The sequence below is a fragment of the Chiloscyllium punctatum genome, chromosome 30 (genome assembly GCF_047496795.1).
Source record: "Chiloscyllium punctatum isolate Juve2018m chromosome 30, sChiPun1.3, whole genome shotgun sequence".
NCBI classification, from domain to species: Eukaryota; Metazoa; Chordata; class Chondrichthyes; order Orectolobiformes; family Hemiscylliidae; genus Chiloscyllium; species Chiloscyllium punctatum.
The window spans coordinates 1,833,581-1,859,940 of record NC_092768.1 but is presented as its reverse complement, the minus strand read 5'-3'; the positions used below and the strand labels follow the sequence as shown (position 1 = coordinate 1,859,940).

The 26,360-nt window shown below is 55.6% G+C and overlaps 1 pseudogene; it reads left to right on the top strand.

Annotated features, from left to right (window-relative positions):
- The first annotated feature begins 4,455 nt into the window (after nt 1-4,455).
- Nucleotides 4,456-25,578, top strand: LOC140455060 (uncharacterized; annotated as a pseudogene).
- Nucleotides 25,579-26,360: the final 782 nt, after the last annotated feature.

Genomic DNA, 26,360 nt, shown 5'->3' with positions numbered 1-26,360 from the left:
CCCATTCCACACACCCCCCCCCCCCCCCAACCACACACCCCCCACACCCCCCATTCCTCTCTTCCCCCCACACCCCCCCATTCCTCTCTTCCCCCCCACACCCCCCCATTCCACTCTTCCCCCCCCCACACCCCCCATTCCTCTCTCCCCCCCCACACCCCCCATTCCTCTCTTCCCCCCCCCCACCCCCATTCCTCTCTTCCCCCCCACACCCCCATTCCACTCTTCCCCCCCACACCCCCCATTCCTCTCTTCCCCCCACACCCCCCATTCCTCTCTCTCCCCCCACACCCCCCATTCCTCTCTTCCCCCACACCCCCATCCTCTCTTCCCCCCCACACCCCCATTCCTCTCTTCCCCCCACACCCCTCCATTCCTCTCTTCCCCCCACACCCCCCCATTCCTCTCTTCCCCCCCACACTCCCCATTCCTCTCTCCCCCCCCACACACCCCATTCCTCTCTCCCCCCACACCCTCCCATTCCTCTCTCCCCCACACCCTCCCATTCCTCTCTCCCCCCACACCTCCCCATTCCTCTCTTCCCCCCCACCCCCATCACCTCCCCACATCCCCATCTCTCTCCCCCCCCCACACACCCCCATTCCTCTCTCTCCCCCCACACACCCCCCATTCCTCTCTCTCCCCCCCACACCCCCCATTCCTCTCTTCCCCCCCCACACCCCCATTCCGCTCTTCCCCCCACACCCCCCATTCCTCTCTTCCCCCCCCACACCCCATTCCTCTCTTCCCCCCCCCACACCCCATTCCTCTCATTCCCCCCCCACACCCCCCATTCCACTCTTCCCCCCCCACCCCCCATTCCTCTCTTCCCCCCCCCACACCCCCATTCCTCTCTTCCCCCCCCCACACCCCCATTCCTCTCTCCCCCCACACCCCCATTCCTCCCCACCCCCATTCCCCCCCCACACACACCCCTTCCCCTCTTCCCCCCCACACACACCCCTTCCCCTCTCCCTCACCACACACACCCCCATTCCTCTCTCTCCCCCACACCCCTCCATTCCTCTCTCCCCCCCTCACCCCTCCATTCCTCTCTCTCCCCCCCCCACACACCCCCATTCCTCTCTCCCCCAACACACCCCCCATCCTCTCTCCCACCACACACCCCCATTCCTCTCTTCCCCCCACACCCCTCCATTCCTCTCTTCCCCCCACACCCCCCCATTCCTCTCTTCCCCCCCACACGCCCATTCCTCTCTCCCCCCCCCACACACCCCCCATTCCTCTCTCCCCCCACACCCTCCCATTCCTCTCTCCCCCCACACCCTCCCATTCCTCTCTTCCCCCACATCCTCCCATTCCTCTCTTCCCCCCCCCACACCCCCATTCCTCTCTTCCCCCACATCCTCCCATTCCTCTCTTCCCCCCCACACACACCCCCATTCCTCTCTCTCCCCCCACACACCCCCATTCCTCTCTCTCCCCCCACACACCCCCATTCCGCTCTTCCCCCCACACCCCCCCATTCCGCTCTTCCCCCCCCACACGCCCATTCCTCTCTTCCCCCCCCCCCACACACCGCCATTCCTCTCTTCCCCCCCCACACCCCCATTCCTCTCTTCCCCCCCCCACACCCCCCATTCCTCTCTTTCCCCCCCCACACCCCCATTCCTCTCTTCCCCCCCCCACACCCCCATTCCTCTCTTCCCCCCCCCACACCCCCATTCCTCTCTCTCCCCCACACCCCCATTCCTCTCTTCCCCCCCACACACACCCCTTCCCCTCTTCCCCCCCACACACACCCCTTCCCCTCTCCCTCACCACACACACCCCCATTCCTCTCTCTCCCCCACACCCCTCCATTCCTCTCTCCCCCCCTCACCCCTCCATTCCTCTCTCTCCCCCCCCCACACACCCCCATTCCTCTCTCCCCCAACACACCCCCATTCCTCTCTCCCACCACACACCCCCATTCCTCTCTTTCCCCCCACCCCCCTCCATTCCTCTCTCTCTCCCCCACACTCCCCCATTCCTCTCACTCCCCCCCCACACCCCTCCATTCCTCTCTCTCCCCCACACCCCTCCATTCCTCTCTCTCCCTCCCCCACACCCCTCCATTCCTCTCTCTCCCTCCCCCACACCCCTCCATTCCTCTCTCTCCCTCCCCCACACCCCTCCATTCCTCTCTCCTCCCCACATATACCCCCATTCCTCTTCCCCCCCCCCACACTCCCCCATTCCTCTCTTCCCCCCACACCCCCCCATTCCTCTCTCCCCCCCCCTCCCACCCCATTCCATCTCCCCCCCATTCCCCCCCCTCCCACCCCATTCCATCTCCCCCCCATTCCCCCCCTCCCACCCCATTCCATCTCCCCCCCATTCCCCCCCTCCCACCCCATTCCATCTCCCACCCCATTCCATCTCCCCCCCATTCCCCCCTCCCACCCCATTCCATCTCCCCCCCATTCCCCCCTCCCACCCCATTCCCCCCTCCCACCCCATTCCATCTCCCCCCCATTCCCCCCTCCCACCCCATTCCCCCCTCCCACCCCATTCCATCTCCCCCCCATTCCCCCCTCCCACCCCATTCCATCTCCCCCCCATTCCCCCCTCCCACCCCATTCCATCTCCCCCCCAGTCCCCCCTCCCACCCCATTCCATCTCCCCCCCATTCCCCCCTCCCACCCCATTCCATCTCCCCCCCAGTCCCCCCTCCCACCCCATTCCATCTCCCCCCCATTCCCCCCCCTCCCACCCCATTCCATCTCCCCCCCAGTCCCCCCTCCCACCCCATTCAATCTCCCCTTTCACTCTCTCCCCCCCCCCAACCTGCACGTCTGTCTGTTCCCTCCCTCTCTATAACCAGTTACTGTCTCTCTTTCTCTCTACCCTCACGTTTTAATTCTCTCTCTATTCCGCCTCTCGTTTTATTCTGTCTGTCTGTCTGCCTGCCCTCCCCTTCTATTCCCTCTCTCTTTCTCTATCTATCTATTCACCCCCCGCCCCTCTCTCTCTCTCTCTCTCCCCTGACACACTCTCTCTCTCTCTCTGGTCCCTGCCCCTTCCCGGATGCTCTGTCTCTGTCTGTCTCTCTCAGTCACTGCGGGGAGGCAGTGGTTTTTCCCCCAGTCCCGGGGCAGGTTTTGCTTTCAGCCGAAGGTTCCCCATCGGCCGGACGGTTCCTGAGGATCGGGACAGCTCCACACCTCAGCCGGGGAGACCCCCCGACCCGGGCGCCCGCCCGTCAGCCGCTCCCTTTTTTGTTCGGGAGGCGGGCGGCACCCTGTCCCGGGACAGCGGAGTCTTCTGACCCGGGAGAGGCAACCATCGCCTTCGCTCCCCCCCCCCAAACCCCGGCCTGGAATCCAGCTCATGGGCTGTTTCCCCACTCAGCGACAGAGATTTATTCCCGGGTGGAGAGGCTAACTGGCGAGAAAGGTTAGTCCCTGGGACAGACTCCCTGTCAAAGAGGGGGAGAGAGGTTTATCCCTGAGAGGAAGATTTATTCCGGGGCAGAGAGATTTATCCACAGGACAGACAGGAGGATTTCCCCCCACCCAGAGAGATTTAATCCAGGACAGACAGGAGGATTTCCCCCCACCCAGACAGATTTAGCCAGGACAGACAGGAGGATTCCCTCACCCAGAGAGATTTATCCAGGACAGACAGGAGGATTTCCCCCCCACCCTGAGAAATTTATCCCAGGACAGACAGGAGATTTCCCCCCCACCCAGAGAGATTTATCCCAGGACAGACAGGGAGGATTCCCTCACCCAGAGAGATTTATCCTAGGACAGACAGGAGGATTTACCCCCCACACCAGAGAGATTTATCCAGGACAGACAGGAGGATTTCCCCCCCACACCCAGAGAGATTTATCCCAGGACAGACAGGAGGATTTCCACCCCCCACCCAGACAGATTTATCCCAGGACAGACAGGAGGATTTCCACCCTCCCCAGCCAGACAGATTTATCCCAGGACAGACAGGAGGATTTCCCCCCCCCCCCCCCCAGACAGATTTATCCAGGACAGATGGGAACCTGAGTTATTTCACGAAGTGTGTATACCTGACGGTGGAATTGGTGGGTGAGTCCAGGGAGATGAGTGTCGTAGAGTGAGTGAGATTCAGAGAGCGAGGGTGTGAGTGTCTGAGAGTGGAGAGTGGAGGGTCCGAGAGTGAGTGAGTGTCGATTTGTGAGGTCCAAGTGTGAGTGAGAAGGTTTCCCAGGGTATTGAGTGTGAGGGTTCGAGTGTCCATAATGTGTCAGGGTGAAAGTTTCAGCGTTTGGCCGGAGACCCGGGTCTGGTTCTGTCCTGCATGGTGATGCCGGTGAGGTCACTACCTTTGAGGCCCCCCTTCGATTTCCCCGTGAGACAGGTTGACCTGGGGGTGAAGCTGGGTAGGTGCAGCAGGGGTTTAGGCGCCAGGGCTGGGCGGTGAGAGAGTTTGTCCCCTTGACGTTTCACCAGGGGGGGGGGGGGGGCGGGGGGAGGTGGAGAGCAACTGAAAGTCCGCTATGACGTCCCCGCCTCAGTGGAAGGTTCAGCTGCTTGGAGAGGAAGCGAAGGGATGAGAGAAGAAGGAAGGCGCAGTGAGAAGGGAAGAGCAGGAGAGACTGGCCAGAATTCCGGCCTGAAGACGAGGAGATCATCGAGGAGGAGGCGGGGCCAGGCTGTTGCCTGGGTCCTCGCCGTCGGAAGTCCCCAGCCGAGGGACAGGCTGGGCCTAGCCTGACAGGCTGCACGGCCAAGACCGGACAGACGGGACGGAGCCTGAGGCCTGCGTCGCCGTTAGCGACAGACTGCCGTGGTGGTGTGGGAGAACATTGGGCCCCCTGTGTCAGAACCACTTCATCCAGCGGGAGAGAAGCAGAGGGAAGAGCGGTTTGGAGCTGGAGCAGAGCCCCCCTGGGAGTCCCAGGGACTGAGCTGTCCAGCCACGCCCCGGGGGTGACTGCCATATTGGGAGATGACATGACCAATCATTGAGTCCTGGGCCTGGGCTCACAGGCCACCAGGGGAAGCCGCGCGAGTGTGAACGGTGATGCTGGTCAGCATGGGGCGTGTCAGCCTGACCTCCGGTCCCCCTTTGAGAGCAGGAGCGCGGAGGATCTGAACTCCTTTGGGAGGTGCCCAGGCAGAGGTGGGAGCGGAGGGTCCAGGCGGGGGAGGGTTACCCGGCTGCTGAGCAGATTCGGCCAGCGGGGGCGCCCCCGGGTGGCGGAGGGCGGGGGGGCGGGGAGGAGGCCCCCGGCAAGGCCCTCCGCGCTCCCGCTGCATCACGGAGAACATCCTGGAACGCCGGGGCCGCTCCGGGGCCGCGTCTTCCTCCGTCCCACCAGGGTGCGCTCACGGCCCCGGGTCGGGGAGCGCAGGCCCCAGTCCCGCTCGCACCCCATCACCTCCGCGCACGGTTCTTCCGCTTTCCGCAGCCACTTTGAGGCACCGGGTCGGCCACAGAGACCCCGGGCCGGGCCTACCCCATCAGCGAGGAGGGCCCAAGTCACTAGGCTGGGGTCCCGGGGGCTAGTTGGGGAGGGGGAGGAGGAGGAGAAGGGGGGGCAACCCTGGGCCTGTTTCTGGGGGCAGCAGGAGGCCGGATCCAGACTCAGGCTCCGGCCCAGCGGGGGACATCAAGGCCGAACCCGGGGGAGGCCCAGGCCCTGGCCGATGGTGAGGCCTTGCCCCCCGAGCAGCCGCAGCAGCCTCAGTTGGAGGCCTCCGCTCCATTCCTCCTCTCCTCCCCCACCTCCCCTGACAACGTCAGCGCTCTCAGCTCTCCCAGGCCAGCAGCAAGCCTGTCAGTGCGGCTTCCTCTTCCTGTGCAGAGCAGGCCCCTGCTGCTGCTGCTTCTGCCTTCCTGCCGTCACTTCTGCCGCGGCGACAGACCGGAGACACACCAGGGAGGCTGGGCCTCAGGCGGGCAGCCTATGCCAGGCCCCGGAGAGGCCCCCCGTCCCCGATCCTGGGCCGGAGCCAGACGCCACTCGGGGGGAGCCCAGCAGCGACATGAGCGGGCCCACCAGCCTCCCACTGCCGGCCCCCCGGGAAGCGAGGCTTCCGGCCTTCACCGTTCGAGATGCTAGCCGCGGAAAGGGGAGGGAGAGGTGGGCGCCCGGGATACGGAGGGTACCACCGATGGAGGGCAGGGCCTGAAGGGTACCTGGTCACCACACGCCCCTCCAGGCTGGCCCCCGGGGCGGTGGACGGAGGATGGCGAGGGGAGGCTGCGACCCATCTTCTCCCCTGCCCCCCCAGCGCAAGTCGGGCAGGACCATCACCTATCAACCCCCGCAAGATGGCGACCAGCAAGAGCCCGCCCTCTGGCAGCGCCGCGACGACAGAGAATGGCACCTCGGGGACACCGCCCGCAAGTCCGCCAGCTACCCCGGCAAAGAAACGGTATCCGACGGCAGAGGAAATCCAGGTGATTGGTGGCTACCTGACCCTGCAGAGGTCGTGCCTGGTCAAGTCTGGCGTCAGCCGGGGGAAGGTAAGAGGCATGCCCAGCGAATTGGGGCAATGGGGCACACCTGGAAGGTGGGCGCTGGAGGTGGGGTTAGTGTGAGGGGGGGCGATCATCAAGAGTTGAAGCTGTAAAGACCCCACAAGCTCAGTCTGCCAGTGCAGAGAGAACCATTCCCCATCATCACCATTTCCATTGGTTGCAACATTGTCTTTCTCTCCCCTTTCTCCTTCCTCTGTTTCTCCTGTGTTGGTGTGTGCATACAAGTGAATGTGTTTGTGGGACAGTGAATTTGCTTGTGTACCTGTGTGTGTGTCTATATGTGTGTGTGAGTAAGAGTGAATGTATTTATGTCCTTGTGTGTGTGAGTGAATGTGTGAGAGAGAGAGAATGTGTGAGTGTATGTGTAAGAATCAATATAATTGTGTTCCGTGTGAGTGAGTGAATGTGTGTGTAACTGTGAATATGTGTATTTATGTGAATGTGTAAGAAAAAATTTGTGTGTGTCTGTGAATGTTTGTGTATGTAAGAGTGAATTTGTGTCTGTGTGTGTGAATGTGTAGAGTGAATACATGTGTGTGTATTTGTATCTCTGTGCACCACTCTCTCGTATCTTGCTATCTTTCCCTTCTTCTCTTCCCCCTCTTTCCCTCTATCTCTAACTCAGTTCACTTCCTGCCCTCCCTTTGTGGGGATTATCTTTGTACAAACTGACTGTTGTGACTGTGATCAGTAAGTGTACTTCAAAAGGGATTATGATGATTGGCTATGATTCGCTTCTGGATTCTCTGAGGATGTGAAAGTTGCTACGCCGATGCAAGTTTATGCGGTTTCTCTTTGGCTCTATCTGATGCCTTCCAACATTTCCTCTCTGCTGATTTTCTCTTCTATCTCTTCCCCCCACCTTCTTGGCCACTCTATCGCTCAGCGAATGAAGTGAATGTGGTTCTACCATTCTCAGCCCTCATTCCCCTTGTGAACAGCTGGCTAGTCTCTGCCGCTGGGCTTGTTCATGTGTCTGTTGTAATCAGATAGTTATGCACTGCTGAATTCTTTGGCATACTTCCATATGCTATAGATCCATCCACTTCACTTAAAGATTCGCGGTGGGACACTGCTTTTTTTTGTGCGTTTGCAACTCATCAGTGCAGTAAACCCAAAATAACACTCTCCGCTGTGAGGGGGGAGGAAATAGAAAGAACTAGCTACTTTCGTGGCATGTTTCTTGCAATCAGACCACAATTCCTGTAACCCTGTGTGCACGACGCATTATTGTTTATGACGTTGTCTACAGACTTGACTAGGGAGTGCAATGATCTGTGTTTGCACTCCCATCTGTAAATGACTAATGTTGGCCGGCATCGTATCGTACAGACCCGACAGTGAATTGTTCTCACCACAGTCAACAGTAATCTGTGCTTATAGATTTTCTTTAGTGAGGTATGTGAAGGGAAACAGAAGCGCAGGACCTGGGTGAAGGTTTGGCGGTTGGGTCAGACAGTTGCACTTAGAGCCAGAGAGATGTACAGCAGGGAAACAAACCCTTCGATCCATGCTGACCAGATATCCTAAATAAATCTAGTCCCGTTTAGAATCATGGAGATGTACAGCACAAAAACAGACCCTTCGGTTCAACTCATCCACGTCGACCGGATATCCTAAATTAATCTAATCCCATTTGCCAGCAATTGGCCCATATCTCTCTAAACCCTTCCTATTCATGTCCCCATTCAGATGCCTTTTAAATGCTGTCATTGTACCAGCCTCCACCACTTCCCCTGGTAGCTTGTTCCATACACACCACCCTCTATGTGAAAATAGTGCCCCTGAAACCCTTTCAAATCTCACCTTAAACCTACACCCTCCAGTTTTGAACTGTCCTACCCCATGGAAAAGACCTTGACTATTCACCCTATCATGCCCCTCATGATTTTATAAACCTCTACAAAGTCACTCATCAGTTTCCAACACTCCAGGGAAAACAGCCCCAACCCTATCCGGCCTCACCCTATAGCTCAAACTTTCCAAACCTGGCCACATCCTTGAAATCACTTTGAACACTTTACCAGAGGGAAGTAGTTAGAGGACAAGGTTTAATTCCCATGTGGCATTTGGCTGTCGCTGGCTTGGGCAGCACTTAGTGCCCGTCCCCAAGTGTCCCTGGACAAGGTAGCGGTGAGCCCTTCTTGATCTGCTGCAGTCTTTGTGAGGTGCAGGGAGACCTGCAGCGCTGTTAGGGACGGGATTCTGAGTTTGTCACCCAGTGACAAGTGAATGTTCAGCGATATGGTGGTCTATGTCCAGTCGTGTTGATGAAGTGGGGAGGCTGCAGAAGGACTGCAGATTGGGCAAAAAAGTGGCAGATTGGGGAAAGGGTGAGGTTTTGCTGTTGGGTAGGAAGAATAGGGGCGGCTCATTGGCTGGCACTGCTACCTCACAGCACCAAGGGCCTGGGTTTGATTCCAGCCTCGGGGCAACTGTCTGTGTGGAGTTTGCACATTCTCCCCCGTGTCTGCGTGGGTTTCCTTCGGGTGCTCCGGTTTCCCCCCACAGTCCAAAGATGTGCAGGTCAGGTGGATTGGCCCATGCTAAATTGCCCGTAGTGTCCAGGGATGTGCAGACTAGCCATGGGCAGTACAGAGATAGGGTGGGTCTGGGTGGGATGCTCTTCAGAGGGTTGTGGACTCAATAGCTCAATAGCTTTTTTCCACACTGTTAAGGATTCCTTTTTCTTTAAAAAGAGAGGCTTGGGCTATTTTCTAAACAGGAAAAGTTTTGGAAATCTGAAACACAATGGAATTTGGGAGTCCTAGCTCAGGACTCTTGTAGGGATAACTTGCAGGTTCAACAAGAAGTTAGGATGGCAAAGGCAATGTTGGCACTCGTTTCAAGAGGGTTACAATACAAAAGCAGAGATGTACTGCTGAGACTGTATAAGGTGCTGGTCAGACCACATTTGGAGTACTGTGAGTGGTTTTGGACCCCCTGTTCTAAAGCAGAATGTACTGACATTGGAGGGGGTCCAAGGACGTTTACAAGAATGATCCCAGGCACGAAGGCCTTGTCACTTGAGGAATATTACCTTACTCAATGGAATTTAAAAGGATGTCGGGGAATACTGAAAGGCCTGGATAGAGTCGATGTGGATAGTAAGATGGGGGGACCAGTAAGAGACTAGGGTTGAAAGGCACAGGCTCAGACTGAAGTGTTAACCCTTCGAACAGAGATGAGGAGGAATTTCTTCAGCCAGAGGGTGGTGAATCGTGGAACTCAATATGGCAGAAGGGCTGATGCCCGAAACGTCGATTCTCCTGTTCCTTGGATGCTGCCTGACCTGCTGCGCTTTTCCAGCAACACATTTTCAGAAGGCCATAGAGGCCAAGTCTTGAATGTATTTAAGACAGAGAGGTAGGTTCTTCATTAGTCAGGAGATAAAGGGTTACAGGGAAGGAGAATGGGATTGAGAAATGTATCAGTGGACTTGAGGGACTGAATGGTCTAATGCTGCTCCTGTGTTTTATGGTTAGGATGGCATGTGGCTTGGTAGAGACCTTGTGGTGCTCCAGAGAGCAGGGAACCAGCTGCTGAATGAGCCGTGACAGATTTAGTGGGGATGAAGGGAAGAGAAGGAACCATGGGAAGAGAAGTGCTGGCAGACTGGGGGCGGCATGGTGGCTCCGTGGTGTTAGCATTGCTGCCTCACGCTGCCAGGGACCCAGGTTCGAGTCCACCCTCGGGTCTCTGGAGGGTCAGTGTGGAGCTTGCACATTCTCGTCGTGTCTGTGGGGGTTTCCTCCTGCAGTCCAACGATGCCCAGGCTCGGCTGGATTGGCCATGGATGTGCAGGCAAGGTGGGAAAATGCAGGGTTACAGAGATGGTGGGATTCTCTTCAGAGGGTCGGTGTAGACTCGATGGGCTAAATGGCCTGCTTCCACACTGTTGGGTTTCTTATGATTCGATGACTGCGGAAAATTGGAGCAATGGACGGGGGAGAGACCAGAACCAAATGCTGAGGCATACATGAAGATTTTGTACCAAGTGCTGCAAGATTGGGGATGGTTGCATCTTGGATTATAGGTGATGCGGCAGTTGGTCCGATACAAAGTCTTCTCAGCAACGTTAGGTCCGGTCACAATGAACACACACAGAGGACCAAGTCATAAAGACAGGTTGTAAAAACTTGGGCCTGACGCCGACCTCATAGGCATGAATAAAGTCAGGCAGCGGGAACGTGTTTCCACCAAAAGCTGGAGTGGGGAGAGAATTGAAAGGCAAGGGGTTAGGAATGGTTCCTCAGCACAATCTGGTTGTGCAAAGTTAAAAATCACGTGACACCAGGTTGTAGTCCAACAGGTTTAATTGGAAGCACACTGGCTTTTGGAGCGCCACTCCTTCATCGGGTGATTGTGTGATTTTTAACTTTGTACACCCCAGCATCTCCAAATCAAAATCAGGTTGGTATTTTTCACACTCGAGGCAGTGTGGAAATATGAAACTCTCTCTTCCCTCCCTCCACGCCACCCCCCCCGCCCCAAACAAATCTGTGGTTGCTGATCATCAGTTGGCGTGGATCAATAAATTTTGATTTATGCAAACAAATCAGAAGATTAGCTAGATAAACAGCGTTATCATTTATGTTCAAGTAGGTAAACAGAGTTATCAGTTATTCATTGGCGGAATAGAGCAGCAGAATAGAGAGGCTGAATTTCTCTCTCTCTCTCTCTCTCTCTCTCTCTCTCTGTGGAGTGCTTGTGACTACCTATTGACCCCTTCACCCTCCCTTCCACACAATCATCAAGTGATTGGGATTCCTCAGGCAGTTTACACAGCAGTGTTTGTGCTAAAACGAGTGTCATCTTGCCCTCTCGCCAAAGGAAGTGAAACAGAGTGAGAGTGGGAGGGCGTTTGCATTTCTGTAGCGCCTCTCACGGCACCAGCCCACGCCCGTCCCAGAAAGCGGTGCCAAAACTGAACCCGTTTAAAAGGGTTCCAGAACGTCAGCCGGGACAAACCCCTGGCCTTCCTTGAAACGGCATCGTTTCTTTCATCGTTTTACTGCAGCCTCACGGCGCCAGCCTCGGGGCAACTGTCTGTGTGGAGTTTGCACGTTCTCCCCGTGTCTGCGTGGGTTTCCTCCGGGTGCTCTGGTTTCCTCTCACAGTCCAAAGATGTGCACTAAGTTGACTATAGTGTCCAGGAATATGCAGGCTACATGCATTAGTCAGGGGGGGGAACATAGAGTAATAGGATAGGAGAATGGGTCTGGATGGGTTATTCTTCGGAAGGTTGGATTGGACTTGTTGGGCCGAAGGGCCTGTTTCCACACTGTCGGGATTCTATAAAACATTTGTTAAAGAGGCAGGAAGTAACAGTTCAAATATGGCAGAACCTCGCGGTCTGAAGCACTTCATCTCGTACAACACAGTCAGTGAGGTGGCTTGGTTTGTAAAACAGCCTCTGAGTGGAGAATTAGTTGGACAGTGATTCTGTTCCCAATGCCTCAAGGTTACTGTATCCCTCAACGTCGAGAGCGTGTCAAGCCTACAACATTGCAGCCAGGAGCTCGGTCTCACAGACGTAAACAAACTTCCTCCCCACCCCCCCCTCCCAACCAAGGCCTCCAACCCACAACCTGCCGTGAGTGTTGATGTGAGTGGTTAGTTGTAGCTCAATGCAGTAACAAACTCCCCACCCTTGTCGAGTAAACTGTCCCTTGCATGCTCCACCTCCTGCGATCGCTCTTCCTGCCAGTGACAAACCCCGGCCCCAGCCCAACTCCCTCCTTCTGGATTGCAATCCCAATTCGGAAGGATGACAGTGCTCCAAGTGACTCACTGCACTAGCCCCGGGTCCCCAGAGAGGAAACCAGGAAGTGACCGGAGGAAGGGGATTTCCTTTGGAAGCTTCTGAGTTGACCGGGCAAGCTGTGGTTGTTTTCCAAGCAAAGGGGAATTTTAAGAGTGATTGGGGGTTGCTGTTGCTGACTGGAATAGACTCATGCAGCACAGAATCAGGCCTTTTTCTCATCATGTCTACGCTAAACATCTTGCAAGATGTCCAGCTTACAGAGGAGAAAGTGCTGGCTGTCTTGAAACGGTTAAAGGTGGATAAATCCCCAGGACCTGATCAGGTGTACCCGAGAACTCTGTGAAAAGCTAGAGAAGTGATTGCTGGGCCCCTTGCTGAGATATTTGGATCATCAATAGTCACAGGTGAGGTGCCGGAAGACTGGAGGTTGGCAAACGTAGTGCCACTGTTTAAGAAGGGCAGTAAAGACAAGCCAGGGAACTATAGACCAGTGAGCCTGACCTCGGTGGTGGGCAAGTTGTTGGAGGGAATCCTGAGGGACAGGATGTACATGCATTTGGAAAGGCAAGGACTGATTCGGGATAGTCAACATGGCTTTGTGCGTGGGAAATCATGTCTCACAAACTTTATTGAGGTTTTTTGAAGAAGTAACAAAGAAGATTGATGAGGGCAGAGCAGTAGATGTGATCTATGTGGACTTCAGTTAGGCATTCGACAAGGTTTTCCATGGGAGACTGATTAACAAGGTTAGATCTCATGGAATGAAGGGAGAACTAGCCATTTGGATACAGAACTGGCTCAAAGGTAGAAGACAGAGGGTGGTGGTGGAGGGTTGTTTTTCAGACTGGAGGCCTGTGACCAGTGGAATGCCACAAGGATCGGTGCTGGGTCCTCTACTTTTTGTCATTTACATAAATGATTTGGATGCGAGCATAAGAGGTACAGTTAGTAAGTTTGGAGGTGTAGTGGACAGCGAAGAGGATTACCTCAGATTACAACAGGATCTTGACCAGATGGGCCAATGGGCTGAGAGGTGGAGGATGGAGTTTAATTCAGATAAATGCGAGGTGCTGCATTTTGGGAAAGCAAATCTTAGCAGGACTTATACACTTAATGGTAAGGTCTAGGGAGTGTTGCTGAACAAAGAGACCTTGGAGTGCAGGTTCATAGCTCCTTGAAAGTAGAGTCGCAGGTAGATAGGATAGTGAAAAAGGCGTTTGGTATGCTTTCCTTTATCGGTCAGAATATCGAGTACAGGAGTTGGGAGGTCACGTTGCGGCTGTACAGGACATTGGTTAGGCCACTGTTGGAATATTGCATGCAATTCTGGTCTCCTTCCTATCGGAAAGATGTTGTGAAACTTGAAAGGATTCAGAAAAGATTTACAAGGATGTTGCCAGGGTTGGTGGATTTGAGCTATAGGGAGAGGCTGAACAGGCTGGGGCTGTTTTCCCTGGAGCGTTGGAGGCTGAGGGGTGACCTTATAGAGGTTTACAAAATTATGAGGGGCATGGATAGGATAAATAGACAGTCTTTTTCCTGGGATGGGGGAGTCCAGAATTAGAGGGCATAGGTTTAGGGTGAGAGGTGAAAGATATAAAAGAGACAGAAGGGGCAACTTTTTCATGCAGAGGGTGGTACGTGTATGGAATGAGCTGCCAGAGGAAGTGGTGGAGGCTGGTACAATTGCAACATTAGACAGGCATTTGGATGGGTATATGAATAGGAAGGGTTTTGAGGGATATGGGCCGGGTGCTTGCAGGTGGGACTAGATTGGGTTGGGATATCTGGTCGGAATGGACGGGTTGGACCGAAGGGTCTGTTTCCATGTGTACATCTCTATGACTCTATGACTCTACCCAAACTGCCCTCCTCTCGTTTACCTGGACTTGATCCATAGCCTATTAAGCCTTGGAACTTGCTGAGACCTTTAACTGTAAGAGTTGCGATGTCATGTTGTACTGAGCGTTGGTGAGGCCTCTCCTGGATTACTGTGTACAGCTCAGGCCGCCCTGTTATGAGAAGGATATTATTAAGCTGAAAGAGTTCAGAAGAGGGTTTGGAGAGACTAGTTATACTGGGAGTTTTGGAGTGTAAGAGGGTGAAGGGCGGCCTTATAGAGGTTCATAAAATCACAAGGGGTTTTGATAAGGTAAATGTCAGATGTCTTTTCCCTAGGGTGGGGAATTTCAAGACTAGAGGTTATATTTTAAGGTGGGAGGAGAGAGGTTCAGAAAAGACATAAGGGTCAGTTTTTTTTAATGCAGAGAGTGGAATGAACTTCCAGAGAAAGTGGTGGATATTGGATAGGAAAGGCTTGGAGAGCAGGCAGGTGGGACTGATTTAGTTTGGGATTATGGTGGGCATGGACTGGTTGGGCCGAAGGGCCTGTTTCCATGCTGTCAGACTCCATGCCTTGGCACTTCAAGTTCAGAGTAGATTCACAGCCCCCCTACGGAAAGGGAAATGCCGAAATACTTGATGTGAAGGACAAAGGTGCAGAGCTGTTGGGAAAGGGCAGCGAGGCAGTGGAACGTCAACGGTAACAAAAGAAACCCAGAAAGTCAGCATTTGTGGAGAGAGAAGACACAGAGAGTTCAACCTTTTGAGTCTTCTTTGGGGAACGGAGTGGGACTTTTGGATTGCTTTTCCTAAGGGGAGGGAGCATTGGCGTGGGCTGAATGGCCACCTCCTGTACTCTGTCCTTGTGATTCGGAGTAAATTGGAGCGAGCAGGCAAAGGGCAGGATGAAGCTGAGGTTAGAAAGCTGAGGTTTGCCATTTCAGGATTCGGGCACGAGCTGGAAATTAGGAATGCCGTTTATTTTTCTTCCTGCTGGGGAGTCTTGCAGCACAATCCGTTCTGTTGGCGTTCCCCCTTGTTGGATATAAGGGGGCATCTCCTTCGTGCTGACTGTTCCAAACAGCCCCCACCACCCATGCCGGGGGGTCCACAGTCTGACGGGATGCTGACGATTCTGCAGGCTTGGGTTCCATTCTCCTCGCAAGGGACTCCTCTCCCCATCTCAGAACATTTCTGTAATCACCCAACCGCCCCACCCCCCCGGTCCTACAAAGATGATCTTCATTCATCCCATTCCGGCCTCTTGAGTATTTTAATTGACCCCAGCCACTGCCTCCATCAGTTGCATCTCGCCCTGAGTCCTACGATCCCCTGCCAACTCCTTACCCTCCTTGAAAGACCCTCGATGGGAACCCTCTGTTATGACCAAGCACTGTGGCTGTCTGACCTAGTGCAGTCCTCTTTGTGCCTGGGTCTCTCTGATAACTTTTCATGTGGTGCGTTGTCGAGGTGTCGTTGTGGTGACAGTGCCCCAGATCTTGCTGCCAGGGTGTGTGCACCCTGCTCCAAATTTGCAAACCACAATGGGTGATGCGTGAATTCAGCGGCTCCATCGTTTGCAGGTAACCATCCCGTCTGCTTTGCCCCGCCACCACTCCAGCTCAATCCAGACCACCGCGTCCCGCCGTTTAAAGCAAAACATAGTCTTCCTCTCTCCCCACGTGTTTTCAGCTAATTCTGTCACCTCTGTGACTTCGGATTAACAAACTTCCTGTCAGCAAAGCAATTTGACTGGAACAAAAACCACTCGAGATTCTGGTTGAATCTATTTTATACGCCTCGCCTCAGTCCCACTCTCCATGTCATTGAAACATGCAGAGGAGAGGCCCTTCAGCCCTTTCTGTCCCACCTTCCCGCCCGTAGCCTTGAATGTTATGACACTTCATCTGAGTACTTTTTCAAGTCTGGGAGGTTTCCCACTTCAGTTCCCACCCCAGGCAGTACCTTCCAGACTCCCACCACCGTCTGGGAGACAAATGTTGTCCTTAAGCTGTGAAACTAGGCCCTTCGCAGATGATTGTGCAGAGTTCCGAAAACAGAAATTGCTGGAAAAGCTCAGCACGTGTGGAGAGAAATCAGAGATAGCGTTTCAGATCAAGTGACCCTTCCTCAGAACTCAGCACAGTGCACAGTTCCAGTTCACCATATTACAAACGGGTATTGAGGGGATTCGGCATTTTCTGAGTGAGATTTAATTTATTTTATTGTCGTGTGTACTCAACTGGAGTGAGTCCCCTGTTTCCTTCCCCCTAATCCCTGAGGGAGCGTGTCCCCCATTCCATCCCCTCACCACCCCTCATGGGAGCGGGTCCCCAATTCTCCACTCCTGTGTCCCCATGGGAGTGAGTCCCCTATTCTAACCCCCCATGGGAGTGAGTCCCCTATTCTAACCCCCCCCCCCCCCCATGGGAGTGAGTCCCCTATTCTAACCCCCCATGGGAGTGAGTCCCCCATTCTAACCCCCCATGGGAGTGAGTCCCCTATTCTAACCCCCTCCCCCCCATGGGAGTGAGTCCCCCATTCTAACCCCCCATGGGAGTGAGTCCCCTATTCTAACCCCCCATGGGAGTGAGTCCCCTATTCTAACCCCCCCCCCCCCCCCCCCATGGGAGTGAGTCCCCTATTCTAACCCCCCATGGGAGTGAGTCCCCTATTCTAACCCCCCCCCCCATGGGAGTGAGTCCCCTATTCTAACCCCCCATGGGAGTGAGTCCCCTATTCTAACCCCCCCCCCCCCCCCCCCCCCCATGGGAGTGAGTCCCCTATTCTAACCCCCCCCCCCCCCCCCCCCCCATGGGAGTGAGTCCCCTATTCTAACCCCCCCCCCCCCCCCCCATGGGAGTGAGTCCCCTATTCTAACCCCCCCCCCCATGGGAGTGAGTCCCCTATTCTAACCCCCCCCCCCCATGGGAGTGAGTCCCCTATTCTAACCCCCCATGGGAGTGAGTCCCCTATTCTAACCCCCCATGGGAGTGAGTCCCCTATTCTAATCCCCCCCCCCATGGGAGTGAGTCCCCTATTCTAACCCCCCATGGGAGTGAGTCCCCTATTCTAACCCCCCCCCCCCATGGGAGTGAGTCCCCTATTCTAACCCCCCATGGGAGTGAGTCCCCCATTCTAACCCCCCCCCCCATGGGAGTGAGTCCCCTATTCTAACCCCCCATGGGAGTGAGTCCCCTATTCTAACCCCCCCCCCCCATGGGAGTGAGTCCCCTATTCTAACCCCCCATGGGAGTGAGTCCCCTATTCTAACCCCCCATGGGAGTGAGTCCCCTATTCTAACCCCCCCCCTCCATGGGAGCGAGTCCCCCATTCTAACCCCTCCATGGGAGCGAGTCCCCCATTCTCCGCCCTCACCTCCCCCCCCCCCAAATGGGAGCGAGTCCCCCATTCTCCGCCCTCACCTCCCCATGGGAGCGAGTCCCCCATTCTCCGCCCTCACCTCCCCATGGGAGCGAGTCCCCCATTCTCCGCCCTCACCTCCCCATGGGAGCGAGTCCCCCATTCTCCGCCTTCACCTCCCCATGGGAGCGAGTCCCCCATTCTCCGCCCTCACCTCCCCATGGGAGCGAGTCCCCCATTCTCCGCCTTCACCTCCCCATGGGAGCGAGTCCCCCCATTCTCCGCCCTCACCTCCCCATGGGAGCGAGTCCCCCATTCTAACCCCCCATGGGAGTGAGTCCCCTATTCTAACCCCCCCCCCCCCATGGGAGTGAGTCCCCCATTCTAACCCCCCATGGGAGTGAGTCCCCCATTCTAACCCCCCATGGGAGTGAGTCCCCCATTCTAACCCCCCATGGGAGTGAGTCCCCTATTCTAACCCCCCCCCCCCCCCCATGGGAGCGAGTCCCCCATTCTCTGCCCTCACCTCCCCATGGGAACTCGTCCCCCATTCTCCGCCCTCATGGAAGGGCATCCCCCATTCTCCACCCCCCCATCTCCCATGGGAGCGAGTCCCCCATTCTACACACCCCTCCCCTCCCCCCCCCAAATGGGAGCGAGTCCCCCATTCTCCGCCCTCACCTCCCCATGGGAGTGAGCCCCCCATTCTCCGCCCTCACCTCCCCATGGGAGCGAGTCCCCCATTCTCCGCCCTCACCTCCCCATGGGAGCGAGTCCCCCATTCTCCGCCCTCACCTCCCCATGGGAGCGAGTCCCCCATTCTCCGCCCTCACCTCCCCATGGGAGCGAGTCCCCCATTCTCCGCCCTCACCTCCCCATGGGAGCGAGTCCCCCATTCTCCGCCCTCACCTCCCCATGGGAGCGAGTCCCCCATTCTCCGCCTTCACCTCCCCATGGGAGCGAGTCCCCCATTCTCCGCCCTCACCTCCCCATGGGAGCGAGTCCCCCATTCTCCGCCCTCACCTCCCCATGGGAGCGAGTCCCCCATTCTCCGCCCTCACCTCCCCATGGGAGCGAGTCCCCCATTCTCCGCCCTCACCTCCCCATGGGAGCGAGTCCCCCATTCTCCGCCTTCACCTCCCCATGGGAGCGAGTCCCCCATTCTCCGCCTTCACCTCCCCATGGGAGCGAGTCCCCCATTCTCCACCCCCCCATCTCCCATGGGAGCGAGTCCCCCATTCTACACACCCCTCCCCTCCCCCCCCCAAATGGGAGCGAGTCCCCCATTCTCCGCCCTCACCTCCCCATGGGAGCGAGTCCCCCATTCTCCGCCCTCACCTCCCCATGGGAGCGAGTCCCCCATTCTCCGCCCTCACCTCCCCATGGGAGCGAGTCCCCCATTCTCCGCCCTCACCTCCCCATGGGAGCGAGTCCCCCATTCTCCGCCTTCACCTCCCCATGGGAGCGAGTCCCCCATTCTCCGCCCTCACCTCCCATGGGAGCGAGTCCCCCATTCTCCGCCCTCACCTCCCCATGGGAGTGAGCCCCCCATTCTCCGCCCTCACCTCCCCATGGGAGCGAGTCCCCCATTCTCCGCCCTCACCTTGACATGGTTGCTGTGCTCAATGTGGGGGTGGTAATGATTTGGCTGGAGACAGTTGGCATGTGTGGGAGATGTGGGAGGAATGAGGGGGGGGGGGGGGGGCTGCTGTGTCCAGTGGGCGGTGCGTATGGGGCACCATGCCTGCCACCCCCAGAGGTCAGCAGTGGGTCTGGAGGGGGTGAGGGGGTAGTTTGTTGTGCCTAGGGTGCAGACGGAGCTAGGTAGAATGAAAGAACAAAGTTAAAAGTTAAACATTGTAGTAATTATAGTGTAGTGTAAAACATGCGAAATAAGGTTAAAAGTTACACACTGCAGACCTTCTTAGTTTTAAGTAGAAAATGAAATGCAGAGGGGGGGGGGGGTCCCTGGTTGATTCCGGAGTTGAGGGGGTTGACTTATGAGGAGAGACTGAGTAGACTGGGATTACATTCATTGGAATTCAGCAGAATGAGGGGGGCGGGGGGTGGGTGGATCTTATAGAAACACAGAAAATTGTGAAGGAGATTGATAAAATAGAAATACAGAGGATGTTTCCATTAGTAGGTGAGACAAGTACAAGAAGTCATGGCCTCAAGGTTTAGAACTAAACTGAGAAGGAACGTCTTCACCCAGAGGGTTGTTAATCTGTGGAATTTCTTTCCCAGGGAAGTAGTTGACGCAAAGATGTGTGGATCAGATGAATTGGCCGTGCTAAATTGTCCATGTGTTAGGTGCATTAGTCAGGGGTAAATGAAGGGTAGAGGACTGGGTCTGGGTGGGTTAGTCTTCGGAGGGTCGGTGTGGACTTGTTGGGCCAGAGGATCTGTTTCCATCCTGTCGGGAATCGAATCTAATCTACTTCTGTCATGGCTTTTAAAGCTAAGGTCAGTACTTTTTTTGAAAAATAAAGGAGTTAAGGGACAATAGTGAAAACACCATGAGTCCACAAAAGGATTAGCCATAATCTTACTGAGTGGCGGGGCAGGCTCGAAGAGCCAGACAGCCTCCTCCTACTCCTCGTTCTCATGTCCTTATAAGACTGGAAGTTCAAACATTACAGTCTTCCTTAAGTGCTGAGCCACAGTGGGACCACACTGTCCATATTACAGTTTCAGGTGACCGGATTAAAGGAGGGAGATACTTTGAAAGAAACTCCGAGAAGGTTCTCTTGGGTGTCTTGTGATGGAAGGTTGAGTAGATGGCTTCATTGCTGATTGGAGTTGAGAAGGATGGGGGTGGGGGAGCAGTTGATCTTATTAAGGTCAAGAGTGTGGTGCTGCAAAAGCGCAGCAGGTCACTGGCAGCATCCACGACGTTTCGGGCAAAAGCCCTTCATCAGGCGCCTCGGGGTTGGAGAGGTAAATGGGAGGCGGGGGTGGGGCTGGGGGAAGGTAGCTGAGGGTGCAATAGGTGGATGGAGGTGGGGGGTGAAGGTGATAGGTGGGAGGGGAGGGTGGAGCAGATAGGTGGGAAGGAAGATGGACAGATTGACAGAAGGAAGACGGGTGATCTTATTAAACCTGTACTATTCTGAGGAATCTTGGCAGGGTAGAGAAGATGTTTCCCTTCAGGGGAGAAGTAGAGAACTAGGGGCCACAGTTTAAATGTCAGGGGTCTCCCGGCTGCATCAGACTGATGTGAAGAGGAGTTTCTTCCACCAGAGATGGATTAATATTTGGAATTTTCTACCCCAGAGAGAAGTCTGGGTCATTGAATATATTAAGGGCAGAATTGGACAGATTTTTGATTGACAGGGAGTGGGGGTGGGGGAGGGGGGGAATGTCAAGGGACTTGCAGGAAGAGGAATTAAGCACGCAGCCAGATCAGGCACGGTCTTACCAAGTGGTGAAGCATGCTAGAAGGGCTGTAGGGTCTACTCTTGCTCCAATTTGTTACAGACAAGGATGAGGCCACAATCGCGAGGTCACAACTGTCGGGAAAGACCGACCTGACTGGGTCTGTTTTCCCTCCGGAAAGGGAAGACGATGTGTTCGAAGAGTGCTTTGAGGTTTCCAAAGGTCTCGATGAGGTGGTCCTGGGGAAAGTGATCCCACCATCAGGGGAATTCTAAAGACGTATGGAATGAGCTGCCACAGGAAGTGGTGGGGGGTGGGGGGGGGGGGGGCTGGTACAATTGCAACACTTAACAGGCATCTGGATGGGCATACGAATAGGGAGGCTTTCGAAGGATGTGGGCCAAGTGCTGGGGAAATGGGACTCGATTAGGTTAGGATATCTGGTCGGCACAGAGGAGTCGGAACGACGGGTCTGTTTCCGTGCTGGACATCTCTATGGCTCTAGGTGGTCATCAAGAGAAGACAGCCGGTCACAAATCCAGCGGGGGACTCTTCACCCCAAAGAGGGTGGCAAGTTGTGTGGAACTCGCCATTACATCAATGAGTATTTGAGAGGGAGCTGGCTATATAGGTGAAGAAAGAGGGGAATGGAAGGATGTGTGAAAAGAGTGAAATAAGGCAAGTGAGGAGGTGGTTTAGTTGGAAAATAAGCAACAATATACGTGATGTGGAAGGCTAATGTGATGTTTTGGTCCCCTTATTTAAGGAATCGTATCGTTTCATTACAGACAGTTCAGAGAAGGTTCACAAAGATGATCCCTGGTATGGAGGGATTGTTTTATGAGCGAAGATTTAACAGTTGGGACTCTACTCACTGGAGTTTAGAAGAATGAGGTGTGATCTCAGTGAAACAGATAGGATTCTTAAGGGGGGGTTATCAGGATTAATGCAGCCCCTTCTGGGAAACTCGAGGACCAGAGAGCATCATCTCAGAGTAAAAGAGAACCAATTGAAGATTGAGATGAGGAATTTCTGTTCTGAGGGTGGAATATTTGGAACTCCTTTCCTCAGAGAGCTGTGGGGACAGATGCCTTGTGTATATTTAAGGCTGAAATAGATAGATTCTTGATGAGTAGAATGGAATGGTTGGGGGGGGAAGGGCGGGAAAATGGAAGTGAGGAATCAGCCGCGATCCTATTGAATGGAGGAGCAGTATCGAGGGGCCTCAGAGTTGGCTAGGGCTCAACGACATTGTGAAAAGGCTGATTGTGAAATGGGGACTCTCATTAATCCATGCAGTTTTCCTGACCGTGTAACCTGTTGGACCAGATTCAGACAGGTTTTCCCTGACTGAACAAATCATTGCACTGCGATCGCCTCACTGGCAGTGGAAGCTATGCTGAGCGATTAACTGAAGTCTGTCATGTAAAAGGGAGTTGGGGGGGGTGGGTGCGGTGTAGGGGGAGGGGGAGAATGCTGCAAATTAGGCACCGGCTTCAGGAACCAGCCCTCCCCCATTGAGATCCATAGGCGTTGTATGCAACCAGTGGGCCACAGACATCAGCCTAAGGGACACGCTGGAATGTTCCGTGGATCTCACAGGGCATGGTGGCTCAGTGGTTAGCACCACTGCCTCACGGCGCTGGGGTCTGGGTTTGATTCCAGCCTCAGGTGTCTGTCTCATGTGCAGTTTGCATGTTCTCTCTCTCCTCCCCCCCCCCCCCCCCCCCCCCCCACCCTGTCTGCGTGGGCTTCCTCCGGATGCTCCTGTTTCCTCCCACAATCCAAAGGTGTGCAGGTTAGGGTGGATCGGCCACGCTAAAATAGCCCTTAGTGTTCAGGGATGTGTCGGTTAGGTGAGTTAACCTGAGTAAACGTGGGATTACAAGGCTAGGGGCGGGGGGTGGGTCTGGGTGGGATGCTCGTTGGAGGGTCGGTGCGATCCCGATGGACCAAATGGTCTGTGGGGACACCGGAACTGGTCCGTGGGGGGGGTGAGATATCTTGTTAGGTGCCAGGCCAACTCTCCTGTTCCATGCTGCCCGGGGGTTTGGTCGGTGTGTTGGTAGACAGGGTTAAGGCGGGCATCGTCTCTGGAAACTGAGCACCTTCCTCACCCAGGAGGTGTTTCCCTCCTCTGTGTTGCAGTTCAGCATCTCCTTTAACGACGGTGAGCTGGAGACCACCTTCGAGTACCCATCTGAGTTGGCGCTGCTGTCCGAGCTCGGCCCAGACAGGGAGGACAGCGAGGAGACGCCGGCGGTGGTGACCTCCCGGAACCGAGAGCCCGCCAACGCCATCGCTGCTGACGATGAGGACGAGGAGGAAGTGGAGGAGGGGGTCCTGGCCCGGCGTCTCGGCGTCGACAAAACGTCATCGGTGGGCGCGGCCGTCCGTAGGAAACCCCTGCTCGTAGGTACGTCACTGCACACACCCCCCCACCCCACTCCCCCGATGCCTTACTCCCCCGCTCCCACACTCCCTACTCCTTTCAACCCGACTCCCCTAACACCCTAATCCCTGAGGGAGCGTGTCCCCCATTCCGTCCCCAACCACCTACTCCCCATTCCCGGGTTGTGAGGGGGGGTGTGCGAGGGTGAGGGGGCAAGGAGTGGGTGAGGCAGTGGGGGGTTGTGAGTGGGTGAGGCACTGGGGGGTTGTGTGCAGGTGAGGCAGTGGGAGTGTGTGAAGATGAGGGGGTGGGGTGTGGGTGAGGTGGTGGGAGTGTGTGAGGGGGCGGGAGGGTGTATGCGGGTGAGGTGCTGGGAGTGTGTGGGGGTGGGGAGTGTGTGAGACTGAGGGGACGGGGAGTGTGCACGGGTGAGGGGCTGGGGAGTGTGTGAGGAGGCATAGGGGAGTGTGCAGGTGAAGCGTTGGGAGTGTGTGAGCGGGCGGGGGTGTGCGCGGGTGAGGGGCTGGGAGTGTGTGAGGAGCATGGGGGTGTGCGCGGGTGAGGAGCTGGGGAGTGTGTGAGGAGCATGGGGGTGTGCGCGGGTGAGGCGTTGGGAGTGTGTGAGGGGGCGGGGGTGTGTCCGGGTGAGGGGCTGGGGAGTGTGTGAGGAGCATGGGGGTGTGCGCGGGTGAGGCGTTGGGAGTGTGTGAGGGGGCGGGGGTGTGTCCGGGTGAGGGGCTGGGGAGTGTGTGAGGAGCATGGGGGTGTGCGCGGGTGAGGCGTTGGGAGTGTGTGAGGGGGCGGGGGTGTGTCCGGGTGAGGCGGTGGGAGTGTGTGAGGGGGTGGGGAGTGTGTGATGCTTGGGGGGGGGGTGGTGGGGTGTGTGTGAGGGGGTGTGCACGGGTGAGGCGTTGGGAGTGTGTGAGGGGGCAATGGGGGTGTGTGCGGGTGAGGCGGTGGGAGTGTGTGACAGGTCAGGGGGGTTGTGCGTGGGTGAGGCGATGGGAATGTGTGAGGGGGCAGGGGGTGTGCGTGGGTGAGGGGGTGGGGGGGGTGTGAGGGGGCAGGGGGTGTGCGTGGGTGAGGGGGTGGGGAGTGTATGAGGGGGCGGGAGTGTGCGTGGGTGAGGGGGTGGGGATTGTGCGTGGGTGAAGGGGTGGGGACTGTATGAGGGGGCGGGAGTGTGAGGGGGTGGGGAGTGTACGAGGGGCGGGGGTGTGCGCGGGTGAGGCAGTGGGAGTATGAGAGTGAGGCGGGGTGGGGAGTGTGTGAGGCTGAGGGGATGGGGTGTGTGTGAGTGTGATGGGGTGGGAATGTGTGAGGGGGTGGGGAGTGTGTGGCGGCTGGAGAGTGTGTAAGGGTGAAGAGGATGAGGTGTATAAGGGTGAGGGGTTGGGGTGTGTGAGGGTGAGGGGGTAAGGAGTGTGTGAGGGGACGTGGGAAGATTATGTGAGTAAAGGGAGGAGTGTATCGTGGAGAGGGTTGTGAGGGGGGTGAGAGGTCTGTGAGGGGAGCAGATAAGGGGTGTGTGAGGGTGAGTGGGTGGGGGGTGAATGGTGTGTGTGTGAGGGGTGAGGGGCCAGGGAATTGATTTTGTGTCTCTGAGCAGGGCTTGGCGAGTGGGGGGCAGTGGGAATTCAGGCAGGATGAGTGTGGGAATGTGGGAGTGGGACAGTGTCGCTGGAGAGTGGAGATATCAGGTGGAGTGGGGAGGACGGAGCGTCAAAATGGGAAGGGGAAGGGGGTGGGAGGGAGGGAGGGAGGGCGGGCGGTTGTGGCTACATGTGGGAGTCTGGGTGGTGGGGTGACCGAGTGGCAGTGGGGGGGGATTGATAATATAGACATGGAGAGGATGTTTCCCTGTGTGGGGCAGTCTGGAACATACTGGATAAGGACTGACAGATTTAAAACAGAGACGTGGAGGACTTGCTTCTGTTTGTGCACCTGTGGAATTCAGTGCCGCAGAGTGTGGTAGACGGTGAATAAATTTTGAAGAGATGGACAGATTTTTAGTTTATAATTGTTAAGGGTCTGTTTCCATGCTGTGTAGGTCTGTGTAGTGATCCTTGCGGTCCTCTGCTAATCACATCAACCAACATAAGAATGATCCGTTTTATTCCTACATTCTGTCTTCTGCCTGTTTGGCAATCCCTGTTTCTATCCCATGTGCTTTAATTTACGAACCAACCTGTGTGGGGGGGGCTTGTATCAAAGGTTCCTGAAAATCCAAGTATACTGGAGTCCCTTTGATCAACTTTGTTAGTGACATCCTCAAAAAGAAATCTCTCCAGGAAAAAAAAATCATCTTTGCATGTGCACACTGACTGTGCCTAATCCGGTGATTTTTTTTTAACCCCAAGTGTGATCCAAACCTTCCTCTTTCAGGAAGGAAATGTCCTTTAGGGAGAGAAACCTTCATTTGGTCCTGATTTGGAGGTGCCAGTGTTGGACTGGGGTGGACAAAGTTAAAAACCACGCAACACCAGGTTATCATCCAACAGGTTTATTTGGAGGCACTAGCTTTCCGAACCTTCACACCCACCTGATGAAGGAGCAGCGCTCCGAAAGCTAGTGCTTCCAAATAAACCTGTTGGACTATAACCTGGTGTTGTGTCATTTTTAACTTTATCTGACCAATCGTTCATGTGACTCCAGACCCACAGCAATGTGACTCTTTACTGCCTTTATATACAAATTAGCTCGCCACTCAGTTCAAGAGGCGACAAGGGATGGATGGCAAATAATGGCCCAGTGACGCCCATATTTAAAAGTTCACTCGTCCTGACCCAACTTGATCCAGGGCCGAGTCTAGCTGCTTTGGAGAGAGATGCGGATGCAATAGGTGCACCAAGATGTCGTCAGGCTTGTGTACGACATACCCCATTAGCACAATGCTGAACCACCCTCAATACTTTTGGGCCTAGAATAGCCTCATCCACCCAATCTGCCCGATCTTCACAAACTAGAGTTAGGCAAATCTCTCAATCTCTATGGGGAAGGGCATCAGAAGGACAGTCATTCTATACCTTGCTGTAACGCACACTCTGAGTACTCCCTGCAGTTCTGCTCCCTGGATTATAAAGCAAAAGAGACGCAGAGGAACTCAGGAGGGTGAAGGAGAAGACTTTGTCAGAAATGTCCGGGGAC